Source organism: Narcine bancroftii, chromosome 3, assembly GCF_036971445.1.
Source record: "Narcine bancroftii isolate sNarBan1 chromosome 3, sNarBan1.hap1, whole genome shotgun sequence".
Taxonomy (NCBI): domain Eukaryota; kingdom Metazoa; phylum Chordata; class Chondrichthyes; order Torpediniformes; family Narcinidae; genus Narcine; species Narcine bancroftii.
In genome coordinates this window covers 367,570,164-367,579,669 of record NC_091471.1, presented here as the reverse complement: position 1 = coordinate 367,579,669, position 9,506 = coordinate 367,570,164, and positions in this window count along the sequence as shown.

Sequence of the window (9,506 nt, the reverse complement as noted above, 5' to 3'; positions counted from 1 at the left end):
TGAAAAATTCTGAACTCTTTCACTTCTGAGCATCCAAGATGAAAATCCCAATATTAAATGTCAAGTTCAAGTCGAAAAGAAATTGATTTACTCTTTTCAGTTCCATGCAAGATTTTAGTAAAATGCATGAAATATGATCAAATGTATAATATTTGAAGTAACTTCAATTATTAAAACAATAAGAGATAGTATTCTGGAAATGCAGAGAAGTTCTACCCTTAGAACCGCAGAATCCTCTTCTATAACCTGTCATCGTTATTGACATGCCAGAAAATCGAACTAAATTGAAAGAATGTGAAAATATGCTGAATGCATATTTAAGATAAAATTTCTTGCACCTCCTATTTAGTTCTTCATTTCTTAGGTCTGCTTTGTTCGAGAATGAGTGAGTAAGACACCAGACTGAGTCGAAATCAAGGTTCTTTATTACCGGATTGTAACACTTGCAACTAACAGTGTTAGTTGGAGAAGGCGCATTCTCCTGATATCAGCAAGTGGTGATTTTTTATACCTCAGGATACGTACTTAGTAAATTATCCAATGAATAAGCTGATGCTACCCTTCTCTGTTAGTCTGCTGCTCATCAGCTTGTTATTGCCAAACTTATCTTGAGCGCACAAGGTCACACCTCCATCCTGTTACTCCTTAGTACTGGGTGACTCCTTCTCCGGTCCCAACTCATGATGCCTTTACCTTACACACCACATTTTTCTCATCCTCCTCACTTGAGAATTGAGACCAATTGTACCAAGCCCCTGTTTATACAGCACAATAACAGGTTATTTCAGCCCATGCCCATGTCCATGCCGCTCCATTGACACCCCAGTCACCTATTCCCCCAGGTATGCTTTGAAAGGTGGGAGGAAACGGGAGCTCCCAGAGAAAACCCATGCAGAACACGGAGAACGTACAAACTTCTTACAGACAGTGTGGGCTTTGAACCCCTGTCCGGTCCTGATCGCTGGTGCTGTAAAGGTGTTGCACTAACCACCACACCAACCATGTCGCCCTAAATATATATTCCTGAATTGAATGCAGAAGGACTATCTTTTTAAGAAAAGAGGCCGAAATTCAACTTGAAGTTTACTCTTGATGGCTTGGCCATTATCAGGAACACTGCTTTCGGCCATCAACATCAGGACATGTTTTGGAACATTACTTAATAGCACCTTGACCTGTTCAGCTGTTATCGTGGGTATGAGCAATGGATAATTCTGCCTGATGTGAATGCATGGCAGTTCATTACTCTTTGTACCATTTAATTGGGAGGTCAGCTCCCACACAATATCATCACAGCATACACTGGAGAGTAATGGTGTGTACCTTTCTGTGTCAACCACTCCTGAAGGCTGCAGCAGTATGTGTTGAGGGACTTGGTGCAGCTAAAGTGGAGCCACGGTGATGAAGGACACAGACTCCTTCCGGTACTGGGCTTTGAAGGGCTGAGACCAAGGAGAAGCCCCACAAACAACAGTGGGGGGGGGGGGGGGGCGGGGGGTGGTGCTGAAGAATTGAAAAAAATCCCACAGTGGTAATAATGGTATCAATAGAAATTCATTTAACAATGTATGGTGATGGAAATGAATGGATACGAAACAAAGGGTGGGAAGAAACTTTGAACGGTTCCCTTTTGTAAATAATACACTGTGAATAAAGTATTTTGGTTAAAAAATACTCTTGAAGTCTGCTGGTCACTGATAAATTTGCCTTTTTGTTGAGAGGAGAAATAGCTGACGGAAGTCTTTTGAAGGACAAGGCATCTGTTCCAGGACAAAGCTTTGAGGGCTCTGCAGGAATAGAGAAAAATCTGGTCCTCTTTCGAGCAGTGACATCCTTCACAGATGATTGAATGTATCAATCCCACACTTTGATACTGAGATCCAGTGAGAGTGGTGTTTACTTCTTTCCAGAAGGTTGCCAAGATAAGTGTGTCACCTCCACACAATATCATAATCTCATCTGTGACTCATTATACAACATTTTATTCTAAACTGGATAGGAGCAATAATGAAAGGAATGCACATCAGTGAAAATATTTGCTTTCAAATTTTACATTCTTCGGAAACGACTCTGTATTGCCGGCTTGCCAATGTACTCGAGTCATTCCCTTCATTTACAATGACCATAAGCAGTTGAAACAACAATCAGGCAGATTGCCTGCCATCAGGTTCACATGCATTTGTGATTCCAACATTTCTATAACCCATTTCTCCTTTTTTCAGGACCCAGAAAAAGTTCAGATTATTTTCATCCTGTCTCTCTGCCTCCTTTGGAAAAGAAACTGATGTGGTTCTTGAATATACATACAATTGGATAAACCTGGAGACCTCTTCCATATAACCATATAACCGTTTACAGCACGGAAACAGGCCGTGTCGGCCCTTCAAGTCCGTACCGGTTCACTTGAACAAATCCACTAGCTCCTCCGCAAACTCCTGAGGAAGTAGAGGCTTTCTTCATGATGCTATTAGTGTGTTGGTTCCAGGAAAGATCAATTACAAAAATAAATCAACCAACTTAGACATTCACAGAAATGTTCATAATAGTTAATTCAAGTGACCCTATTTTTTTTAAAAGTATGGAGCATATTAGATTTATGCTATTGCACGCTGTTTGATTGTCATATTGTCTTTCTCTCTCACCACATTCCCCTTCTCTCATGCAAACCACAGTGTAACATAACATTGGGCAAGCTGTGAATGATTTAAAACTTTTAACAGTTTGTTTTGCGTCTCACTGACCTGTCTGAGCAGTGGCCAGCACTGATCCTAGCACTGGTTATGTGTAATACAGAGCTTTCATTGCCAGTGTCAAAACTGCTGCAAACATGGGAGTCAGGTGGAGAGGTGTTCGGGGAAAGGTTGAAGAGGCACCGAGCATGATAGGGAAGAGTTGAAAAAGAACTTGCAATTAATGGGTGACTTTCCCAGCCTCAGGGTGTCACAAATGCTTTATTGCCAGTGAACCATGCAAAAGATAGTGGATTCAGCCCAGGACATCACAGGCAAAACCCTCCCCATCATCGAGAACATTTACAGGGAATGCTGCCGTTGGGAGAACAACAGCAATCATCAGGGATCCACACCACCCAGCACACGCTCTGTTCTCGCTGCTACCGTCAGGAAAGAGATCGAGGTACCACAAGACGAGCACCACCAGGTTCAGGAACAGCTGCTTCCCCTCCACCATCAGACTTCTCAGCAACAAACTCAATCAGGGACTCATTTAAGGACTCCTACATTTGCACTCTATTTATTTACTTTCTCTCCATATTGCACAGTCAGTTATTTACAATTTTTATTTGTTTACATGTATACATTATGTTCAAGTTTTTTTCCACTACTAGTAATTGGTAATTGTGCCTCGCCCACAGGAAAAAGAATCTCAGGGTTGTATGTGATGTCATGTGTGTACTCTGACAATAAATCTGAAATCTATTTCCGAAACACAGACAATCATTCGCGATGGGAACATGGCGGACAATCTTTTGTTGCCGCCCCTCTCCCCCCAAAAATCCTCTTATGCCATGCTGTTTGTGCCATGTGCTGTCTCATGCAGCAACCCTGGCTCCTACCACTATAGCATGGCAAAACAGTTTTGACAGCAGTTGAGCCCCCACCACTCAGATGCTTAGCTGTCAAGGCTATTGAATGTTGGCAAAATACTTTTGAAGTTGGTGATACCTGGTAAACATTGTCAAAATTATTTCTGTTGGCATTTATATCAGGAACATGTTCACTCAGCAAAGTACAAAATGATTGAAGATAAACCTATAAAATAAATAATTCTCTCTCTCTCTCTCTCTCTCTCTCTCTCTCTCTCTCTCTCTCTCTCTCTCTCTCTCTCATACACTTGCACTTAATTTAACTTGGTACAGGCTCAGCACATCCATTGTCCAGCCTGAGAAGCCTGTGAAAGGTGGCACAGCCCTCCCATGAAGAACTTACCAGAGATGTATGGGCACTGCCAGTGGCAGCAGGGCAGAGGCAAGTCTAATTCCAGTACCCTGTGCATCTTGTTGAGCTCTAGCCTCGACACCAGTGACCCAGTTTCAATCCTGATCTCTGCTGCAGTTTGTGTAGAATTTGCATGCTCTCACAGGGAGATTTTTCACGTGCTCCAGTTGCTTTCCACATCCCGAAATCGTCAGATTGTTGGTAGAATTGGTAGAATAAGCTAAATTCTCCCCACCCCATACCCCCTCTATTTTTCTTTCATTCATGTGCCCATATAAGAGTCTCTTAAATGCCTCTGATGTTCCAGCCTCTGCCACCATCAACCCTGGCAATGCATTCCAGGCACCCACAACTCTGTGTTTAAAAAAAAAACTTTACCCCAAATGTCTCCCCTAAACTTTCCTCACTTCACTTTGTACATAGCTCCTGTGGTATTTGCTACTCCTGCCCTGGAGAAAAAAAAGGTGCTGGCTGCCCACCCTATCTGTGTCTCTAAGAATGTTGTGGGCCTAGAAGTCACCTCTCATTCTTCTTCACTCTAGGGAGATGAGTTGTAGCTCTGCTAATCTTGACCTCATAAGACAACATCCTGGTAAATCTCCTCTGCACCCTCTCTAAAGATTTCACATTCCATAATGAGGTGACCAGAACTGAACAAAATAGTGGTCTCACCAGAGATATAATTGGTACTTGCTAATCAACTTAGACCTGTGCTCCCCACCTCTGTGACTTGCTGTGGAAGCTGAGGCCTCTGGGGATACTTGACCCAGTGCATGTCCATTTCTTCAACTACTTCCACATGATATAACTGTTTCCAAGGACACAGGAAAGATTTCCCTTGATCTTTGGAATCTGTTCTTCTACGCTCACCTGAGAGGACAAACAGGTCCTGACTTTCCCCTCAGTGAGGAGACAAATAAGTAAAGTGGGGGTGGGATATCTTTGTCCTTGTGGGTGGAGGGAAAGCACAAGGTTTCTTCCATCATCTCTGGAACTATCTTCCATGTATGCCTTCCATGGTGCATATTTCGAACAGATTAAGTGACCCAAAATGGGCTTCCCCTAATGCTACAATGTAATTGTCTGCTTCTACCAATCTCTCTGCTGCACCATTCTGATCTACATCATGAAGGTTCACAGTGAGACCTTGGAAAACATGGGCCACTTTGGGGAAGATGCCAACAATGGAATTCACTCTATCTTTTATGTGCCAGCAGGTGCCCTTGTTCAGTTGATCATGTGTCAGTTGAGTGAAAACTTCTTTAAAGATCAATTTCTTAGATTTGCTACAGCACTGATCCTTGTCCTCCTGTATTTTTCAGAGACTTGGATTGCTTTCAGCATACATCTCAATTGCAGGTAATCCAAGATGTAATACCAAATCCTCTATGTTCATTGGAAAGGAAACAAACCATCATTGTTGCAAACATCTCAACATCCAGAATAGAGACAATAGGATTCCTCGGTTATTTACACTGGGCATCATTCACATTCCAGGGAAAAGGATTGTGAAATTGATGCCATATTCTGAGCTCTGAAAGGGAAGAGACTACCAAGTAGAGAGAGGGGGAAAAAATTGAAAGCTGTGCATCTCATTCCCTCTGACTTCTGGGAAAATAGAGCCCATGGCCACTAAATGCAGCAAAGGGTCAATTTGGATGATACTAAGAGCTTCAAGGACACGTTTACCATCCTGCCAGCTACCTCGAGCCCCTTGTGAAAAAGTCTGTGATACCCACATGGGCCTCATTAGTCACCACAGAACCCATAAGGCTCCTCAAGAATAAAAGGAATTGAAATGAAAACAGAAAATACTGGAAACAGTCATCCGGTCAGTCGTAATCGGGGGAGAGGGAAACTAAGCTCCATTTCTCTTGTGAACCGCAATTCTGCATCAACTTGTGGCCTGGAAAATCCATTCCATTGTGATAATTGTCAAACACTTTATAACTCTGTTCACAGGATATGAATGTCACCAATGACTCTATGATCTACAGTATAATTATTATTGATCTGACCCAGTCAGACATTGGCTTGACCAGTTAAGAATGAGAGATCTCCTTTCCCTTCTTCAAAGAACAGTAGTGAACCAGAAGGATTTTAGTACAATCCAGTAGTTGCATGATCATCTTTTAATTTGAACGTCATCATAATTTGAAGGATCTCCCTTTTGCTTCTCTTGCTCTCCTACTGTAAGGGTGGCCAGGTGGACACTAATGACCCCTGTTTACCATTATATTTCAATAAAAGAATCTTGAATCTTGAAGCAGTGGAGATTATGAAATTACTGGATTCCTCATCCAGCTATCTGGCTGTGGGTCCGGTAATTATATGGCTAGTGTAAATGTGGATGTCAGCAATAGCACCTCGCAGACCCCAGAATTAGATTTTAAGTAAGTGCTGCCCACTTGCTTGAAAATCCACACATAAAGCACCAAAAGCGACAGATGATCTTGTAAATTAGATCAAAATATCGAAATATTTTGGCATTAGATCTCCAGGCAACTACAGGACGGAAAAAAGCTTTCTTGTTCTCTCCATCTGAGAACAAGGTTAAAGTCTGGAATGCAAATCTCAAGAGGTCACTGGTCTCTCTGCCACTGCTTCAGGCAGGGTGGAAGAAATTCATCTCATTTCTAACGGACTACTTAAGATTGGAAAATAAATGGAAATCAAGTGACTTTCTGTGATTTGTTTGCGCTCCGGAGGCTTTGAGCTTTTTGCACATTGTACAAATCAAGCCAGTAGATACCTATGAAGAATGTCTACCTCTGAAGCAAGCGGCAGAGATTCGTTCTCAGTCACTCCTGATGCAGTGAGATCCAATTATAGCTTCTGTTGAAATCAATGAAATAATATTTTGAAAGTGCAGTACATCTCAAAGGGACTGCAACATCTTCACATTTAGCACAAACCCAGACTCCCTACACAGATAGCGAAATGTAGCCTGATAGTTGGAGGTGGGGATTTGACAGTTCCTTTCGTGAAAACCTGCAGACAGGCAAACAATTAAAGCAAGCAGCTAAGGGAATTGAAGTCAAAGTGAAGACAAACGCTTTTTAAGAAAATGGAAATGCACTCTTTCAAGCTTCACCCACCGTATTACCCATCGTCCAATGTCTGTTTTACAGGAGAATTAAAATGTTGTTACTCTGTTCTGAGATTGTAGAGTGGGGCCTGTCACCGACAGTTCCTTTCACTGAGTCCGGACATGATCGATGCCCCCACCACCTGGAATGCATTTGGCATATTAGTGCACATATGCGTCGATGCTCCCCAATATGTACGGTTTCAAATCCAAGTTTACGATTATCGGCATCTGTACTGAGGCACAGTGAGACAATTTGTACCATGAGCAGTCAAGCTGGCTGCAAGTTTTCACAAAAGGAACAGTTAAATCCCCTCCTCCAGCTATCAGGCTGCGTTCCGCTACCTGTGTAAAGAGTCTGGGGTTGTACTGAATGTGAAGATGTTGCAGTCCTTTTATGACATACATCGTACAACAGCAAAAACACAGTGCAGGGTTGCAGAGAGAGATTCATCAAATGAATCTCTGAAGAAATCTTGTGTGAGATTTATTCAGGTGTCTGATAAAGGTGAAAAAGAAACATGGTGTGTGATCTCATACCTCATAAATCTTCTTCCCAATTGAAGACAGGTGAATAGTGTGGCCAGCGTGGGATGTCTTTTAATATAAGTGAAAGCACAAATCTGGGGAAACTCAGCAGGTCAAACAGTGAACTTTATATAGCAAAGATAAAGATACCTAACCAATGTTTTGGGCTTGACACTTCATCCAGGACTGGAAAAATGAAGGCAGGTGCCCATAACATTCGCAAACTGAAACTGGATTACTGTTATGGTAAGAACATTGTCATGCCAAGCCTTCACTCCAATGCTTTCACCAGTACGATACTATTGGACAACAAAAAAAAACTACCTGTCCTTAAAACTTACCAAGGCTCATCAAATTAACTCCAGTTGCCCAAAATACCCAATGCGTTTGAGGAGTTATCTGCTTTTCCAAATCAATGGAAATGTACCAAGGTGTAGGTAACAGGGGAGTAAAGACATACTGGGGTGTAGGTTAACAGGGAGTAAAAACATACTGGGGTGTAGGTTAACGGGGATGTAAAAATGTACCGGGGTGTAGGTAATGCAGTAAAAACATATTGGGTGTAGGTTAATGGGGTTTAAAACATGCTGGGTGGAGGTTAATGGGGTGTAAAAACATACTGGGGTGGAGGTTAATGGGGTGTAAGTTGGATGGGATGGACTTGTAGTGCAGTATGTATAATTTAAAATAATTTTTAAAATGCCACCATTGACCCCTTAAAATGCAAATACATTATCCCCTGAAAGACATGAATGAAAAGTGGGCCTGTTGCAAACCAGTGTTCCATGGAAATCAATCTAATTTATTTACCTTAAGGCAAAATGTTGGAAATTAAGGATGGACACTTTTTAAAATTGCCAACTCGTCAGCAATTCCTTTTCCCTGCTGCTTGACTCTGCTCCTTCACCAGGTTGTTCACTGATTCTAACTTTCCTAATTCATTGGGGTGTCTCCTCAAACTCTGGGTATTTGGGGGAACTGGAGTTAATTTGATGGGCTTTGGTAAGCTTTTAAGGGCAGGTCATTTGTTTTTTGTTGCCTGATAGTATCAGACTGGTGAACGGGTTGGAGTGCGGACTTGGCATGACAATGTTCTTACCATGGCAGTAATCTGGTATCAATTTGAGAATGTATTCACTGCTGCCCCATCCTTTCATCTATCAAGGTGTCAAACGAGTGGGTTCTGTGTTGTAACAATCTGTGGTTGTCAGCTCTTTTCTCTGCCGCACTCCTGTCTATTTACATTGATGACTGGCCTCGCCTCTTGTCACTGAAGTAGAAAACTAGTGCAGATTTTTACATCAAGCTTGTATCTCTAATAAAGAATTGTAATAGTGCAGGCAGTCAGGCATTCCAAGGAATAAATAGATGCAGCCCTGCAGCCAGTGGCTTCTTGGAAGCTGAACATTTAGTTGCACAGGCTACAGATAATCGGATATTACAAAGGGAAAGGGGTGCTTCATTTTGCTTGTCAAAGGGAATTAAACAAAAGTGTCCACTTGTTTACAACTTAGCTAAATATTATGCAATTCATCTCAGAGAAAATGTAAATTTACACCTTCAGCGTAAAGGCTACAGAACATTTGAAATCAGATTGAATCAGACCCCTGCAACATTCTGACTGAAATTTACTTTATCACCAATGAGTATCTGGCATAGACATTTACAAAGGTGTTGTCATCTACACAACTGGAGAAAATAATAGCAATTGAATGAACTATAGAACAGAATGTACTCTTTATCTACAACAGTGGTCCAGCAACCTTTTTTTTCCACTCACACACCACCGATGCCATAGGTGCTCTGTGGTTAGAAAGGGATTACTTAAGGTGGTATGTTAGTAGAAAGAAGAAGATTGAGAACCACTGGCATAAGGTCTCGCTTACTTTCCGTGAAGGCAGCAGGTTAAATCCCAACATACCTGCCTTAGTTTG